We start from the raw sequence: 12,813 nt of genomic DNA on the forward strand, positions 1-12,813 counted from the left end.
GATGTCCGAACCCATTTTGATCACAAAGCGTATATCGTGAATCCAGCGCAGCCATCTGTCCCTAACTCTGTCCCTAACACTGAACCCCGACGCCTTGAAGGACAAGGAACCCTCCCACTGTGGGGAGGAAGGAACCCTCGATGGAACACGCTAGGTGCATCCAAACGTGCAACAGATGGTGAGAAGGTCACGTTGCGTGAGTGTGGAGGAGATGAATCCACAGGCCAAAGTCCTGTTGTGTGAGTGTGGAGGAGATGAATCCACAGGCCAAGGTCACGTTGTGTGAGTGTGAAGGAAATGAATCCACAGGCCAGCGATGAGTGGCGGTTGTTGATCACTGAAATGTGGACAGAGGAAAACATCATATTGTTCAGTTGACTGTCTAGATAGTGTCACATTATTAAAAGGTTATTACACCTGTAGTCAATGAACACGATATCCATGTCATCTTCAGCAGTGGGATACTGACCTAAGGGACTCCAGCTGGTCAGAAATACAGGTTTGACGCAGCTCAGGTGTGTGTCCCAGACTGGACACAGCATTTCAACTGCACCTTACAAAGACGGATGATATGAATACAAAAGGACACAACGATTCAGTTATCCGGCAGACCGTCCGAGCCAAAGAGTCTTGGTGAATTCAGAAGTGCGCCATGCCATGTAGTCTGAGAACTCAGGGGTGGAACCCAGCACCATTTGATGGAGAGCCCAACACCCCATCCTACCCCGTTTAGAGTTCCATCAGCAACAGACTCACCTTCCAGATGCATGGCTCCTTCAGCTCTCTCCTCAGTGGATATCCCCTTGGAGTCGGGTGTCACTCGCCCCACCCCGACGTCCTTCACCAGGCAGGTCCTCCATCACCTCCCTATGCCCCGCCTTCCTGTTTGGGGACAAACAGGGCCGTTTGGCCTCAATGTCTGGGCACAATCAAAGTGGTAGTTTGATGGTCTGACATCAGTGGTAGTTTGCTATAATGTCTGGTAGTAAACTGTTATTTCCCAGCACAAGTCATGTTCAGTTCATGCAAACATACCAGTACTACTTGTTGGCAGGCAGACTCATGGTTCTCCAGGTGCATGGCTCCTCCATCAGCTCTCCTCAGCCAAGGACTCCAGGTCTGTGTAAACAGTGGTGGTAGTTGAGCAATTTGATGATTTGTTTTATTCTTTCCACTGAAACACTGAAATATTCTAGTTGATGAAAATGCTGTTCAGTTCCATAAATAATTGAATCACTTAGTTCTGATCGTCACATGACGGAACACAATGATGACCCACAGCTGTCCTTTACCTTCCTGAGACCTCTGCAGTCGCATCGTATGGCGCCGTCGGCTCTCGTCCACCATGGCTCCGCCGTCGGCTCTCGTCCACCATGGCTCCGCCGTCGGCTCTCGTCCACCATGGCTCCGCCGTCGGCTCTCGTCCACCATGGCTCCGCCGTCGGCTCTCGTCCACCATGGCTCCGCCGTCGGCTCCCGTCCACCATGGCTCCGCCGTCGGCTCCCGTCCACCATGGCTCCGCCGTCGGCTCCCGTCCACCATGGCTCCGCCGTCGGCTCCCGTCCACCATGGCTCCGCCGTCGGCTCCCGTCCACCATGGCTCCGCCGTCGGCTCCCGTCCACCATGGCTCCGCCGTCGGCTCCCGTCCACCATGGCTCCGCCGTTGGCTCCCGTCCACCATGGCTCCATGGGAAGCGTTTTTTTTTGTCCAATGTCCGAACCCATTTTGATCACAAAGCGTATATCGTGAATCCAGCGCAGCCATCTGTCCCTAACTCTGTCCCTAACACTGAACCCCGACGCCTTGAAGGACAAGGAACCCTCCCACTGTGGGGAGGAAGGAACCCTCGATGGAACACGCTAGGTGCATCCAAACGTGCAACAGATGGTGAGAAGGTCACGTTGCGTGAGTGTGGAGGAGATGAATCCACAGGCCAAAGTCCTGTTGTGTGAGTGTGGAGTAGATGAATCCACAGGCCAAGGTCACGTTGTGTGAGTGTGAAGGAGATGAATCCACAGGCCAGCGATGAGTGGCGGTTGTTGATCACTGAAATGTGGACAGAGGAAAAACAGCATATTGTTCAGTTGACTGTCTAGGTAGTGTCACGTTATCAAAAGGTTATTACACCTGTAGTCAATGAACACGATGTCCATGTCATCTTCAGCAGTGGGCTACTGACCTAAAGGCCTCCAGCTGGTCAGAGATACAGGTTTGATGCAGCTCAGGTCTGTCTGTCCCAGACTGGACACAGCATTTCAACTGCACCTTACAAAGACGGATGATATGAATACAAAAGGATACAATGATTCAGTTATTTAGCAGACCGGAGCCAAAGAGACTTGGTGAATTCAGAAGTGCGTCATGCCATGTAGTCTGAGAACTCAGGGGTGGAACCCAGCACCATTTGATGGAGAGCCCAACACCCCATCCTGCCCCGTTAAGAGTTCCATCAGCAACAGACTCACCTTCCAGATGCATGGCTCCTTCAGCTCTCTCAGTGGATATCCCCTTGGAGTCGGGTGTCACTCGGCCCACCCTGACGTCCTTCACCAGGCAGGTCCTCCATCACCTCCCTATGCCCCGCCTTCCTGTTTGGGGACAAACGGGGCCGTTTGGCCTCAATGTCTGGGCACAATCAAAGTGGTAGTTTGCTATAATGTCTGGTAGTAAACTGTTGTTTCCCAGTACAAGTCATGTTTAGTTCATGCAAACATACCAGTACTACTTGTTGGCAGGCAGACTCATGGTTCTCCAGGTGCACGGCTCCTCCATCAGCTCTCCTCAGGCAAGGACTCCTGGTCTGTGTAAACAGTGGTGGTAGTTGAGCAATTGGGGGGGGGGGGGGTATTCTTGTGACGCCCAGTTTAAACCAAAGCCCTGGCTGGAGTGTTAATGAGGGCATTGAATATGATTTGTTTTATTCTTTCCAACTTGCATAGAAACTAAAGCAAATGCAAAGCAGCTATAGTTTGTAATCTTTTAAGTCAGAACACTGAAATATTCTAGTTGATGAAAATGCTGTTCAGTTCCATAAATAATTGAATCACTTAGTTCTGATCGTCACATGACTGAACACAATGATGACCCACAGCTGTCCTTTACCTTCCAGAGACCTCTGCAGTCGCATCGTAGCGATCATAGATCCGAGCGGATCCTGGTGGGTCAGCGATACAATCAGGATATGAAAAAAAAAAAAAACATTCTCACACCTCAGTAGACAGTTTTTCTTCATTTTAAAAGGGGACATTATACCACCAGGTGTGAGTGTGATTAGCCTTACAATCCGTTTCCAAAATCTGACACATATTACATCACTCCTGGGCATGTACACCTAGATCTATGCTGGATAGATGAGCAACGTTTACTTCGGTCCACTGGGTAGGCTGGTAGAATGATCTGTACAGCACAGATCTAGGTGGACACGCCCACTAGTGATGTCATATGGGGCAGATTTTCAAAACCGCTTGTTAGGCTAATCACACTCACACCTGGTGGTATAATACGTCCCCTTTACAGAATAACAACTTTCAGAACTCATGTGAATAATCAGACGCTGCAGCCTCACATGGAGAGCAAAATTGTGAGTGAATAAATCCTGTTCACTCACAGCTCCATTAACCCAGCGACTTTTTTCTCTAAATCATTCTGATCAAAACGATGGCTGAAGTCTAGCAGCCTACTCCTTCACATTGAGGTGGCAGTGTAAGGTATAATCACCTCAGGGTCGGCTGTCCTTGCCCCCCCACCGAGGGACGTCCTTCACCAGCAGGTCCTCAGCACGGCTCCATCACCACCCCTCCATCACAGAGTCCTGGTCTGGAGCAAAAAGCAGGGAATTTGCCTCATGTCCACCATGTTCAGTTCATGCAAACCAGTGCAAACCAGTACCACCTGTTGGCAGGTAGATTCATGGTCGCCCTCCAGATGCAGTTCCTCCATCAGCCAAGGGCATCGGGTCTGTAACAAACAGGGGTGGTAGTTGAGCAGTGGGTGGGATTATTCTCTGGAAGCCTCTTTTAAACCATTCTGAACCAAAGTACTGGCTTTTGGTGTAAAATGTAGAGGAATAGAAGACACTGCAAGTTAAAAAAATAAATAAGAACCATGCACACACTTGAAAATGTGTTATGCAGGAGAATGGTAGAACATTCTGTGAATTCAACAGCACACATTTGAAATTTGACTGTTAACATTATTCAAACAGTCTTCTGCCTCAGCTGAAACTCAATATTTAAAACAAACGATAAAACTTGTAGAATTCTTGTACCAGTAGCGTAGACTCTAGCCTTCACATTGAGGGGTTAGAGTCTCAATAAAACTTCACCGATGGCTCCATTAAGCCAAGGACGGTTTTCTCTAAATCTGCCATATTAGATGACGGCTGAAGTAACCGATTTTAGAACAGAAACTGTTCAGTAGCAATGAGTGATAATCAATTTAGAGACTGGCTGCATTCACCCGACATCATTCTTAAGGCAGGGCCTCCGTCCACCATGGCTCCGTCGGCTCTCGTCCACCATGGCTCCGTCGGCTATCCTCAATCAGTCCTCCTCCTCCACCAACGCGTCCTGACCTAACATCAAACGGCAGTAGTTGGGTCCAAAATCAGCCATATTAGATGACGGCTGAAGTAACCGATTTTAGAACAGAAACCGTTCAGTAGCAGTGAGTGATAATCAAACTAGAGACTGGCTGCATTCACCCCGACATCATTCTTAAGACAGGACCTCCACCACGGCTCCTCCATCGGCTCTCGTCCACCATGGCGCCGTCGGCTCTCGTCCACCATGGCGCCGTTGGCTCTCGTCCACCACGGCTCCTCCGTCGGCTCTCGTCCACCACGGCTCCTCCATCGGCTCTCGTCCACCATGGCGCCGTCGGCTCTCGTCCACCATGGCTCTGTCGGCTCTCGTCCAACATGGCTCCGTCGGCTCTCCTCCATCAGTCCTCCTCCTCCACCAACGCGTCCTGACCTAACATCAAACGGCAGTAGTTGGGTCCAAAATCTGGTAACGAAGCCGGGGAGGTCAAACCTGCACACCCTTGCATTTGTAAAGGGGAAAAAATATCTAACTTCCTCAAGTTTACTCGTTGAGAAATGTATAAACTACTACTGTCAGAATGAAAATCTGAGAAAGATAATAAAAAATAGTCAACCTCTGCAATTAGTTTCAGAGAGGCTTGGTGATGGTTACCCTGGTCCACCCTGCTGCCCCATTACTGGTCCAGGTAGTGGGGTTACCCTCTGGTACTGAACCATCATAATCAAGCACATGAACATCCAATATACATCCTTTTAACACAAAAATCAACATTGATCGAAAGCCACTTACACCGATAGAGCCTGGTTCAACAGCTCGGCCACATCTACTCCCACCGACCACGCTGCAGAGATCACTGAGAAGATCATAATGTTATAAAAGATGGGTAAATACTGTGGGAATCAATGTGAGAAATCAGACGCTGCAGCCTCACATGGAGAGCAAAATTGTGAGTGAATAAATCCTGTTCACTCACAGCTCCCTAAACCCAGCGACTTTTTTCTCAAAATCATTCTGATCAAAACGATGGCTGAAGAGACCGATGTAGGGCTGGCAGTGTAAGGTATAATCACCTCAGGGTCGGCTGTCCTTGCCCCCCCCACGAGGGACGTCCTTCACCAGCGGGTCCTCAGCACGGCTCCATCACCACCCCTCACAGAGTCCTGGTCTGGAGCAAAAAGCAGGGAATTTGCCTCATGTCCACCATGTTCAGTTCATGCAAACCAGTGCAAACCAGTACCACCTGTTGGCAGGTAGATTCATGGTCGTCCTCCAGATGCAGTTCCTCCATCAGCCAAGGCCATCGGGTCTGTAACAAACAGGGGTGGTAGTTGAGCAGTTGGTGGGATTATTCTCTGGACGCCTCTTTTAAACCATTCTGAATCAAAGTACTGGCTTTTGGTGTAAAATGTAGAGGAATAGAGGACACTGCAAGTTAAAAAAATAAATAAGAACCATGCACACACTTGAAAATGTGTTATGCAGGAGAATGGTAGAACATTCTGTGAATTCAACAGCACACATTTGCAATTTGACTGTTAACATTATTCAAACAGTCTTCTGCCTCAGCTGAAACTCAATATTTAAGACAAACGATAAAACTTGTAGAATTCTTGTACCAGTAGCGTAGACTCTAGCCTTCACATTGAGGTGTTAGAGTCTCAATAAAACTTCTTCACTGATGGCTCCATTAAGCCAAGGACGGTTTTCTCTAAATCTGCCATATTAGATGACGGCTGAAGTAACCGATTTTAGAACAGAAACTGTTCAGTAGCAGTGAGAGTGATAATCAATTTAGAGACTGGCTGCATTCACCCAAAATCATTCTTAAGGCAGGACCTCCACCACGGCTCCTCCATCGGCTCTCGTCCACCATGGCTCCTCCGTCGGCTCTCGACCACCATGGCTCCGTCTGCTCTCGTCCACCATGGCGCTGTCGGCTCTCGTCCACCATGGCTCCATCGGATCTCCTCCATCAGCCCTCCTCCTCAACCAACGCGTCCTGACCTAACAAACGGCAGTAGTTGGGTCCAAAATCAGCCATATTAGATGACAGCTGAAGTAACCGATTTTAGAACAGAAACCGTTCAGTAGCAGTGAGTGATAATCAATTTAGAGACTGGCTGCATTCACCCCGACATCATTCTTAAGGCAGGACCTCCACCACGGCTCCTCCGTCGGCTCTTGTCCACCATGGCTCCGTCGGCTCTCGTCCACCATGGCTCCGTCGGCTCTCGTCCACCATGGCTCCGTCGGCTCTCGTCCACCATGGCTCCTTCGGCTCTCGTCCACCATGGCTCCGTCGGCTCTCCTCCATCAGCCCTCCTCCTCCACCAACGCGTCCTGACCTAACATCAAACGGCAGTAGTTGGGTCCAAAATCTGGTAACAAAGCCGGGGAGGTCAAACCTGCACACCCTTGCATTTGTAAAGGGGAAAAAATATCTAACTTCAAGTTTACAAGTTGACTCGTTGAGAAATGTATAAACTACCACTGTCAGAATGAAAATCTGAGAAAGATAATAAAAAATAATCAGCCTCAACAATTAGCTTCAGAGCGGCTTGGAGATGGTACCCTGGTCCACCCTGCTGCCCCATTACTGGTCCAGGTAGTGGGGTTACCCTCTAGTCCCCAGCCTCAGGTCCAACCAGCTGTGTTGTACAATATTTAACTAAACCTTGGGAGACGACGTGCCATTTCTAAACTGCTGTAAATTAGCTTTATTAATCAACTACATTTACATTGAGGGCATTTAGCAGATGCTTTTAACCAAAGCGATGAGTACATTTTTCAGAAAGAGAAGCAATAAACTAGACACAGGTTGGACGTCTTCAGGAAGCGGACTCCCAAACACTAAATCAAGGTACTGAACCATCATAATCAAGCACATTAACATCCAATATTCATCCTTTTAACGCAAAAATCCACATTGATCGAAAGCCACTTACACCGATAGAGCCTGGTTCACCTGCTCGGCCACATCTCCTCCCACCGACCACACTGCAGAGATCACTGAGAAGATCATAATGTTATAAAAGATGGGTAAATACTATGGGAATCAATGTGAAAGCTTCCATATCAAACACTCACATGTGCGGTTGGATTGACATCTTCTGCATCATACAGGATCAGGACTGCAAGGCCTGGAGTTTCCCCCCCCGTCTGTTAGCACAACATTCATCCATTTAAAAACACCACGACGCGCTTTACATCACTGCCTCACCAATAATAAACTGAACATCAATATAAGAGTTCTTGGTCACCACGTATCTTAGTTGCCTTGTGCTTAGTTTGATTTATTCAAAAGTCAAAGGTTTATGGTAGCATTTGCGCAACAATTAACTTTACTTTTCTAAACAGCTATACCATTTGATAATACGTGAATAAGCACACTTACATTTAACCCTTCCTTTTGTTTCTGAAGTCTAGCAGAAACTATATTGAGCAGATCACAGCCCAGATATTTAGAACACTAGCAATATCAATAGTAAAATGATACTTAGCCACATTCAGCTGCTGGGTTGTTGAAGAAATAAAAAGCCGTAGTAGGTAAATGCCGTCGTCTCCATCTTTTACACGACCCGATAAATGTATGCGCAGAAAATCGAGAGTTGATTGTAGAGCGCAGTTATCAAAGTAGTTTGCGGTATTTTGTGGGATAATTAAAAATATATATATTTTAAGAGTGCCCTTCCTAATTTCTAGTGCATAAGGATTTACCAATAATCGCAGATGGTTACCTATAGAAATGGGGCATTGCCAGATTACCTTAATTGGGTACGCTCATTAGTTATGAGGTTTACGCAAATGCCAATATTGATCGTACTGCCAGACGCCATAATAAGGTGTGGATGACATAACGCAATTGCCAATCCTGATCGTACTGCCAGACGCCATAATAAGGTGTGGATGACGTAACGCAATTGCCAATCCTGTTCGTACTGCCAGTTATCCTCCACCACACAGTACTGCAGCATTAGAGCTTCACAGACTGCACAAAACTAACTACCAACCTCTACAGAAACCCCAAGCCCCGTCATACTGGAATCGTAACGTTCCAGTACGAATCATCCCTAAGTAACGTAACCAGCACCTCACCTTGAGCTGAACGACGATGAAGATCTTGTGGTCGTCTCATTGCAAAATACAGCCAACAGACTTACCTTGAGGCGATCTGGTAGTTTGTTGCTGTTGGTTTATGTACAAAACATTTTGACTAAACATTTCAGTTACCCCATTTAACTAATTATCTACCAATTAACAATGCTTGCCAGTGTACAAAAAAAAGCTAACTAATCTGTCTTTTGGCTACTTCCTCGCTTCACATCGCATGAGCATTGTCATATTGATCCGGGTGTGGTCTGAGTGGCCAGAGATGCATGTTAGGATACTGTGCTGTCTGAAGTCTACTGTTCTGTCGACGTGCCCCCCTCCGGAGAAACAGAGTTCAAAAGGGCTGTTGCATCAGTTACATGACCTGGAACATCCGTCAAGACTGTGACAGGGACTCCCCAAGGAGAGACGCCATGGGTAGGATGCGAGGGCTCTTTCTCAGCGACTAGAATACACCACAGCGCCTACGGGAGGGAACCATTGCACACATTTCAATATTCCTCTTCATAGATCTTGAAGCCCCAGCGAGGATTTATTTTCCTCCTCAGCTGAAGAAGAGCTTGGTTACAGCATGAAGAGAACCCTAGTTGGGATGTTAACAAGATGGTTTCTGATATAAAGGGGGACCCAACTCCCAGGTCCAGCTAGCATCGACAAATGCATTGCAATTCAGCCCAAGAAAAACTTGCATCCCAGCACAGGAGTCCAGAAGATACAATCCACAGGGCCTGCCAGCCAACTATCATGTCGGGGCTAGAGGTAGGTAGAACCCTGACCACATGAACAACCAGGCCAGGTAGAACCCTGACCACATGAACAACCAGGCCAGGTAGAACCCTGACCACATGAACCAGGCAGAACCCTGACCACATGAACCAGGCAGAACCCTGACCGCATGAAGAACCAGGCCAGGCAGAACCCTGACCACATGAACCAGGCAGAACCCTGACCGCATGAAGAACCAGGCCAGGCAGAACCCTGACCACATGAAGAACCAGGCCAGGCAGAACCCTGACCACATGAAGAACCAGGCCAGGCAGAACCCTGACCGCATGAACAACCAGGCCAGGCAGAACCCTGACCGCATGAACAACCAGGCCAGGCAGAACCCTGACCACATGAACAACCAGGCCAGGCAGAACCCTGACCGCATGAACAACCAGGCCAGGCAGAACCCTGACCGCATGAACAACCAGGCCAGGCAGAACCCTGACCGCATGAACAACCAGGCCAGGCAGAACCCTGACCGCATGAACAACCAGGCCAGGCAGAACCCTGACCGCATGAACAACCAGGCCAGGTAGAACCCTGACCGCATGAACAACCAGGCCAGGTAGAACCCTGACCGCATGAACAACCAGGCCAGGTAAAACCCTGACCACATGAACAACCAGGCCAGGTAAAACCCTGACCACATGAACAACCAGGCAAGGTAGAACCCTCGCCATGCCCACCTGAAGAGCCACAGGCAGTCCAGTTGTTTTCCTTCAAACTCTTCCGCTTTGATGAGCCTGAGAACAGGGACGGGATTTGATGGAAGTGGTGAGAAGGTAATCTGATTAGGTCACCCCAGTGGTGGGATGGTAGGTATCAGACATCCCAGTAGCTGGTAGGTATTGGACATCCCAGTAGCTGGTAGGTATTGGACATCCCAGTAGCTGGTAGGTATTGGACATCCCAGTAGCTGGTAGGTTTCAGACATCCCAGTAGCTGGTAGGTTTCAGACATCCCAGTAGCTGGTAGGTTTCAGACATCCCAGTAGCTGGTAGGTTTCAGACATCCCAGTAGCTGGTAGGTTTCAGACATCCCAGTAGCTGGTAGGTTTCAGACATCCCAGTAGCTGGTAGGTTTCAGACATCCCAGTAGCTGGTAGGTTTCAGACATCCCAGTAGCTGGTAGGTTTCAGACATCCCAGTAGCTGGTAGGTTTCAGACATCCCAGTAGCTGGTAGGTTTCAGACATCCCAGTAGTTGGTAGGTATCGGACGTCCCAGTAGTTGGTAGGTATCGGACGTCCCAGTAGTTGGTAGGTATCGGACGTCCCAGTAGTTGGTAGGTATCGGACGTCCCAGTAGTTGGTAGGTAGGTCATGAACGGACCAGACCTTGAACAGAGCAGGGATTGGTTGGTAGGTCTTTACAGTAGGATTCTCCTCATCCCATATGAACAGCAGGCCGATGAGCCCTCTGCTGGCTCAGATGCAAGCCTTTCTCAGGCTGAACTGCAGAGTAATGGAGGAGGCCAGCTGGTCCTGGAAGTTCGGTCCTCTTAAATCAGAACCTATCGCGGTAAGATCCCACCAAGGACCCTTTTCGTGACTGCAGCTGTGCTCTACTCCAGCTGCGGAGGTAGAGAAACCGTAGCTACGGCTTCAAGATGTATGGTGGGCAACGTTGAAATGTGCTCCATGGTTCTCTAGCGAAGGACTGAGGTGGTGTTCTAGTCGTTGAGGAAGAGCCCTCACCTCTCATCCCCGGGCGTTTCTCCTTTAGGTGAGAGCCTGTCACCATCTTGAATGACATCCCAGTTCATGTAAATGACTTCACAACCACCTCTTAGACACATGCCTTCACCTGAAGGGGGCAAGTCTACAGAGCTGGAGGCTTCAGACAGCGCAGAACCCTAGCATGCATCTCTGATCACTCAATCTGAACCCTCATCAGTACGGTAACTCATGTGACGTGATGCAAAGTTCAGGAAGTAGTGGCGAAGCATGTCGAAAGAAAATCTAGACAAAACCTTGGAGTATGTTTTGGCTGCACTCTGAGAAACCCTATGTTACTATTCTCACAATTCACTTGGAACCTATACTACACCCCTTCTAACACAGCATTGACACATGTTCAAACTAAACAGGTAATTAGCCCACGTACCAACAAAAAACATTATTTAAATCATTCACCTTTCCACCTCAGCCAACGAGGAGGCCAAAACAATGCCCCAGCATAAAGAGGAAATATAAGGACTTACAGTTCGCAGTTTCTTCTTCATGGTTCAGTTTTGATACTCACAGAATCACTTTCTCCTCTTTGACCTGTGAAGTAACAGAACGAGCAGATTCGTTTTAGTGCTCAAACCACACCACTGAGGCAAAGTTGATTCAAGCTAACTTAATTTGAATTAATCATGCATTCCTTTCCCCAAATATTGGCACCAATCTTCTCCAAACGACAGTCCTTTAACCTGTAGAAACTTCATTAAAACTTGATACTAATAATTTTTTTTAACTTTTTTTTGGCAGTTGTGTATAGTTTAGCTGCATCTAGACTAATATACTTGAAAGAAATATATCAAATTCTTAAGGGTTTTAACTTTTAACTAATAAAACGATCAAGGGCTTAATAAAAAACTTGATTTGGCAAACGCATCAGACTCTATAGACGTCTTAAATCAGCCCACACAACTAGCACATTGAATCCACATTTAACCACACCACCTGAATAAATAAATGGCCTATAACCAGGCCCGTCGCTATGGGCGGGCCATAGGGGGCCGGGCCCGCCCCCCACAATGATTGTGCCCCCCCCACTTGAGGCACGTCTCAAAAAAAATAAAAAATAAACTTTTTATTTTATATGATTATTTATATTATTAACGCTCCGTTCACTTGCATGGGCCCTTCACAACTTAATAATTGTTGTTATAATTGACCGCTGTCAAGGTAAACAAAGGATTTTTTGCCTCCAATGGCGTCTTTGCTACCGCTCCGCAAGAAGTCCGGTAACTTGTCAACCCCAGCGTCTTCGGTTGCTAAGCGACGTCAACGTCTTTGGCGGACTATTAAATCTGCCGATCTAGGCTACGTAGGCCTACGTAACTACGTCCATTTAGCCGCTAACAGTTACCGCGCATTTTGAAGTGAAGCTGGATGAGAAAATGAATGACACCCCGAAGACGGAAACATCCTAGCAAACATCCTTAGCACATTCAACTGCACTCCAGGCTATGCCGACTGTTCTCACAGCCTACACCCGTGCCCTAACTTTAGGAGCTTCCACAGCAATGTGTGGAAAAAGTCATTTTCCAAGCTGAAAAACGTCTTCTCAGAGCATCGGCGCAGTATGTTGCACAGACGCAAGGCCCAGCTGATTCAGCTTGCTTTTGAAAAGGACCTGACTCACAAGTTTACATCTGAGTGGAAGGATATGTTGATGAGG

General features: G+C 47.9%; 3 long non-coding RNA genes across 3 annotated transcripts; all 3 read right to left on the bottom strand.

Annotated features, from left to right (window-relative positions):
• Positions 1-1,716: 1,716 nt before the first annotated feature.
• Positions 1,717-2,523, bottom strand: LOC132459065 (uncharacterized). The gene is made up of 3 exons (XR_009526096.1): positions 2,469-2,523; positions 2,183-2,262; positions 1,717-2,049 (listed from the first exon to the last, which is right to left on the bottom strand). It is a non-coding gene; the product is annotated as an uncharacterized LOC132459065 (long non-coding RNA).
• A 5-nt stretch (positions 2,524-2,528) lies between these two features.
• On the bottom strand, positions 2,529-4,397 carry LOC132459066 (uncharacterized). The gene is made up of 4 exons (XR_009526097.1): positions 3,721-4,397; positions 3,106-3,157; positions 2,720-2,803; positions 2,529-2,591 (listed from the first exon to the last, which is right to left on the bottom strand). It is a non-coding gene; the product is annotated as an uncharacterized LOC132459066 (long non-coding RNA).
• Positions 4,398-4,778: 381 nt separating this feature from the next.
• On the bottom strand, positions 4,779-5,875 carry LOC132459067 (uncharacterized). The gene is made up of 3 exons (XR_009526098.1): positions 5,618-5,875; positions 5,337-5,400; positions 4,779-4,976 (listed from the first exon to the last, which is right to left on the bottom strand). It is a non-coding gene; the product is annotated as an uncharacterized LOC132459067 (long non-coding RNA).
• Between the last annotated feature and the right edge of the window lie 6,938 nt (positions 5,876-12,813).

Source organism: Gadus macrocephalus, chromosome 6, assembly GCF_031168955.1.
Source record: "Gadus macrocephalus chromosome 6, ASM3116895v1".
Classification (NCBI taxonomy): Eukaryota; Metazoa; Chordata; class Actinopteri; order Gadiformes; family Gadidae; genus Gadus; species Gadus macrocephalus.